We start from the raw sequence: 6,000 nt of genomic DNA on the forward strand, positions 1-6,000 counted from the left end.
TTCGAGGCGTGTCTGGCCACGCCCCAGACAGGGGTGAGATACCAGCCTGACTGTCACGAACCACATGGACTGACAGCTGGGAGTGGGGGCCTGAGCTGCCATTTATTTTCATAGCAGGACCCCTTTGGTTGTCATCTGTGGCACCCTTACAGCACATAGATCGTCAACGATATTCCGCACCTCGTCTCGTTGCCCGCCATGGAAAGCCACTGAGACGCCCTGCTAAATCGCAGGACAGGACGGGTAGGTTAAGTTGTGGAAAGGAGCCATAATAAGCGGCTGTCGGTTACACTCGATCATAGAACATTTTATTTGATCAAATATTACAGGAGCTAAGAATTAAAAAAAAAAAAAGACACAGCTTTCGTTTTGGAACTTAATTAGCGGCTGAATACGCCGTACAATCTCATGCCTTATGGGCAAGACCACTTTAATTTAAAAACGGCTGAAAGCCAATAACTTAAAGCTCAACCAAAATCAGACATTTAAAAGGCAAAGCCTTCTTTTAAAACAGTTCCTTAATTAGGCTGAAGGCCCAAAGAATCTGACACTTTAAGAGCAAACAACTTAAATTCAACACCGGCTGAAGGCCCAACATTCATTTTAAAAATGTCAAAGGCTTTACGTAGAACAGTTCTTAAATCAGGCTTATGGCCCAAACCATGTAACACCTTAAGAGCAGAACAACTTTAATTCAGAATCGGCTGATCGGCTCAAAGAATCTGACACTTTAAGAGCAAAACAACTTAAATTCAAAACTGGCTGAAGGCCCAACACTTAAGACCCAATAATATTAATTTTAAAAATGCCAAAGGCTTTACGTAAAACAGCTCTTAAATTAGGCTGAAGGCCCAAACTATCTGACGCCTTAAGGGCAAAACAAACTTAATCTGAAAATCAACTAGAGGCCATACAAGTACAAACAACAAGAACAAACGAGAAAAGGCAGTACACCAAAGGGTGCTCAGAAGTTCGGAGGGCCGGCCTGGAATTCAAATACTAACGCTCACTTGGACAGGCAGTCGGCAAAACCATTGTTGATCCGACGACAATCTAACCGACAGGCAGTCAACAGACCCACCGACAAGCTAACCTCTGCTTCACCCGACCAGCACACAACAGGGAGTTTAATGGAACAACGTAGAAGGTATTGGCGCCCAAAACCAATTATACATTGAGCTGTCAAACTACACACCATGCTGAACAGCGACAACATGAGGAATTCCTGAATTTACGTCAACGGCCAAGGCACGTAACTGGAACATTAACGGCCACAAGGCAGAAGATTCTGCTGGTGCACTTCAGTTCAAATAACCAAGTACAGTTAAACTCCACCAGAGGGTGGCTAAAATTAGCCATCTTGAAAACATACATTGTTGCTCGCGGGAATATCCCAACAGCCGACAACGAACTGCAAACGACACAATGTGAACAGTCGTGACTTGCTGGTAGATTAAGTCAAAACTCAACTTTCATGTCCAGGGTCGGTGAGCCACGAACCTCGTAGCAATGGGAACACCACCACACACTCCGACACGGCCAAACTACGCGCCGCGGAGATTTCCTCGCTGCTCCACGCCAACTTTACTGCAAGTTTAAACGCAGCCAAAACCTCTCAGACAAACAGAAGCTAAACGATGTCAAAGTTAGCGTAAGGAGGGCTATGCGTGAAGCGTTCAGTGAATTCGAAAGTAAAATTCTATGTACCGACTTGACAGAAAATCCTAGGAAGTTCTGGTCTTACGTTAAATCAGTAAGTAGCTCGAAACAGCATATCCAGACACTCCGGGATGATGATGGCATTGAAACAGAGGATGACACGTGTAAAGCTGAAATACTAAACACCTTTTTCCAAAGCTGTTTCACAGAGGAAGACCGCATTGCAGTTCCTTCTCTAAATCCTCGCACAAACGAAAGAATGGCTGACATCGAAATAAGTGTCCAAGGAATAGAAAAGCAACTGGAATCACTCAACAGAGGAAAGTCCACTGGACCTGACGGGATACCAATTCGATTCTACACAGAGTACGCGAAAGAACTTGCCCCCCTTCTAACAGCCGTGTACCGCAAGTCTCTAGAGGAACGGAAGGTTCCAAATGATTGGAAAAGAGCACAGGTAGTCCTAGTCTTCAAGAAGGGTCGTCGAGCATATGCGCAAAACTATAGGCCTATATTTCTGACGTCGATTTGTTGTAGAATTTTAGAACATGTTTTTTGCTCGACTATCATGTCGTTTTTGGAAACCCAGAATCTACTATGTAGGAATCAACATGGATTCCGGAAACAGCGATCCTGTGAGACCCAACTCGCTTTATTTGTTCATGAGACCCAGAAAATATTAGATACAGGCTCCCAGGTAGATGCTATTTTTCTTGACTTCCGGAAGGCGTTCGATACAGCTCCGCACTGTCGCCTGATAAACAAAGTAAGAGCCTACGGAATATCAGACCACCTGTGTGACTGGATTGAAGAGTTTTTAGCAAACAGAACACAGCATGTTGTTATCAATGGAGAGACGTCTACAGACGTTAAAGTAACTTCTGGCGTGCCACAGGGGAGTGTTATGGGACCATTGCTTTTCACAATATATATAAATGACCTAGTAGATAGTGTTGGAAGTTCCATGCGGCTTTTCGCGGATGATGCTGTAATATACAGACAAGTTGCAGCATTAGGAAATTGTAGCGAAATGCAGGATGATCTGCAGCGGATAGGCACTTGGTGCAGGGAGTGGCAACTGACCCTTAACATAGACAAATGTAATGTATTGCGAATACATAGAAAGAAGGATCCTTTATTGTATGATTATATGATAGCAGAACAAACACTGGTAGCAGTTACTTCTGTAAAATATCTAAGAGTATGCGTGCGGAACGATTTGAAGTGGAATGATCATATAAAATTAATTGTTGGTAAGGCGGGTACCAGGTTGAGATTCATTGGGAGAGTCCTTAGAAAATGTAGTCCATCAACAAAGGAGGTGGCTTACAAGACACTCGTTCGACCTATACTTGAGTATTGCGCATCAGTGTGGGATCCGTACCAGATCGGGTTGACGGAGGAGATAGAGAAGATCCAAAGAAGAGCGGCGCGTTTCGTCACAGGGTTATTTGGTAACCGTGATAGCGTTACGGAGATGTTTAACAAACTCAAGTGGCAGACTCTGCAAGAGAGGCGCTCTGCATCGCGGTGTAGCTTGCTCGCCAGGTTTCGAGAGGGTGCGTTTCTGAATGAGGTATCGAATATATTGCTTCCCCCTACTTATACCTCCCGAGGAGATCACGAATGTAAAATTAGAGAGATTAGAGCGCGCACGGAGGCTTTCAGACAGTCGTTCTTCCCGCGAACCATACGCGACTGGAACAGGAAATGGAGGTAATGGCAATGGCACGTAAAGTGCCCTCCGCCACACACAGTTGGGTGGCTTGCGGAGTATAAATGTAGATGTAGATGTAGAGCTGACCAACTCCGGGGCCCGGAAACGGTGAAAGGACCAAATATACGTCGGCTGATGAGACGTCCAACCGAACGACCAACCAACGGTCTTCCCACTGCAATCTCCCTCCGTCGGACTGTTCATGTGAGTCGCCAGCGCTCGGCGAGCACTGGCGGTCGGTGCTTCACCGGTGCTCCGTCCCCCGACTTCACTGCTGCTGCGCCCCGACTGCACGGCTGGTCCAACGCACTGCCAGACACACGACGACCCGGAAGTACTATCGGTTAGTGATGGGGAGCTCGTGAATGAGTCGTTCAAATGAACGCTTCACTCCAGTGAAGTGTGAACTAACCACTGAATTTCAATGAACTGGCACTTCAAACTCTTCACAGATAGCACACTCCACACTTTTGTCTAGCTCACTCACTCTCTTCCACTCTCCCTTTTCCACTACATCAGGCGCTACGTCACTCATTCTCCCTTCACTTCAGTCCTCCCTCTACTGCCTGTCGACGAATCGCGCGGTGAAATACACTTAGAGCAACAGTTGCACTTTGCTTTCCCATCACCTAAACCGGCGAAGAAACTCCAAATTTCACTACTTTTAGGCGATCGTGAGTTGCTAGCCATTGTATAAGCGTGAACAGAAACAAAAACTGCTTTCCGAATAAAATAATGAGGGATTTTACCTGAAATCGTACCCATGACAATAGGTGACAGTTTATGTTATGAATTTAGAGGGTTATTATTCTCAACAAAAATAAAATATACAGGAAAACTTCTGAATAATTACGAAACGTAGGTATACAGACTTTGTGACAGTGCTAAACATACTCATTCCATTTTGGATTAAATTTTAAAAGTAACATAAAATTGGACTGCATTTCGTTGGTAGCCCTAGTTTTCAGTCCTTGAATAAAACAAATAAGGTTTCACTTGGCAGATAAAGACCTTTTTTTTTTGGCGCTTCATGAGAAAATGTCGAGCAAGATTAAATGTAATACCTTCTTTATATCTGACAGGCTTCTCTGTTTATCTTTCCTTTGTCCCCTTCGACCATGCTCTATTTAACTCAGACGCTGTAAGAGCGTAAAACATTGCCTGTACGTTACTGCATAGTTCGGCCATCTGTTGGTAAAATTATGAAGTATTACGAAGCTTTATTGTACGAGCGAGGCGAAGCGAGCGTAGCCGCGGCTGAGCGGCGAACTGGGCAACTTCGCCAGGCTTCCGTACTTCATCAATGAACTACTTCATTTGAACGCTTCACGGCAAAGAGTGAAAGGAATGAAGTAGTTCACGGGAATGAACGAGTTCGACCCATCTCTACTATCGGTCGCTCCAGTGATAGTACGACAGTGTACTTATCGATACGCGCTGCCGCTGCCGCTCATGGGCAAGTAAGGCAGCAAGTTAGTGACGCCAGTAAATGGAATAAGAAAACGAGGCGGCAGTACTGCAATAGAAGGTGACAAATAATGCACAGCTCAGCCACGCTGGGCTTACATTTCAGCAAGGTAATTCCCTTCCACACACGGCAAGAGCTTTTACTGCTTGTCTTCATGTTTACCAAACCCTACTTTGGTGGGCACGGTCCTCGTTATCTCCCAAGCTGAGAACATTTCGAGCATGACAGGTAGAACTCTCCAACAAACTCTGAACTTTGTCGATCTAAAGCGCCAATTGCACAGAATTTGACACGATATCTCTCAGGTAGATGTCCAACAACTGTGGTAATCAAAGCCAACCCGACTAATTGCTTCTTGTTGTTGTTGTGGTCTTCAGTCCTGAGACTGGTTTGATGCAGCTCTCCATGCTACTCTATCCTGTGCAAGCTTCTTCATCTCCCAGTACCTACTGCAACCTACATCCTTCTGAATCAGCTTAGTGTATTCATCTCTTGGTCTCCCCCTACGATTTTTACCCTCCACGCCGCCTTCCAATACTAAATTGGTGATCCCTTGATGCCTCAGAACATGTCCTACCAACCGATCCCTTCTTCTGGTCAAGTTGTGCCACAAACTTCTCTTCTCCCCAATCCTATTCAATACTTCCTCATTAGTTATGTGATCTACCCATCTAATCTTCAGCATTCTTCTGTAGCACCACATTTCGAAAGCTTCTATTCTCTTCTTGTCCAAACTATTTACCGTCCATGTTTCACTTCCATAGATGGCTACACTCCATACAAATACTTTCACAAATGACTTCCTGACACTTAAATCTATACTCGATGTTAACAAATTTCTCTTCTTCAGAAACGCTTTCCTTGCCATTGCCAGTCTACATTTTATATCCTCTCTACTTCGACCATCATCAGTTATTTTGCTCCCCAAATAGCAAAACTCCTTTACTACTTTAAGTGTCTCATTTCCTAATCTAATACCCTCAGCATCACCCGACTTAATTCGACTACATTCCATTATCCGCGTTTTGCTTTTTTTGATGTTCATCTTATATCCTCCCTTCAAGACACCATCCATTCCGTTCAACTGCTCTTCCAAGTCCTTTGCTGTCTCTGACAGAATTACAATGTCATCGGCGAACCTCAAAGTTTTTATTTC

The sequence above is a fragment of the Schistocerca cancellata genome, chromosome 10 (genome assembly GCF_023864275.1).
Source record: "Schistocerca cancellata isolate TAMUIC-IGC-003103 chromosome 10, iqSchCanc2.1, whole genome shotgun sequence".
Classification (NCBI taxonomy): domain Eukaryota; kingdom Metazoa; phylum Arthropoda; class Insecta; order Orthoptera; family Acrididae; genus Schistocerca; species Schistocerca cancellata.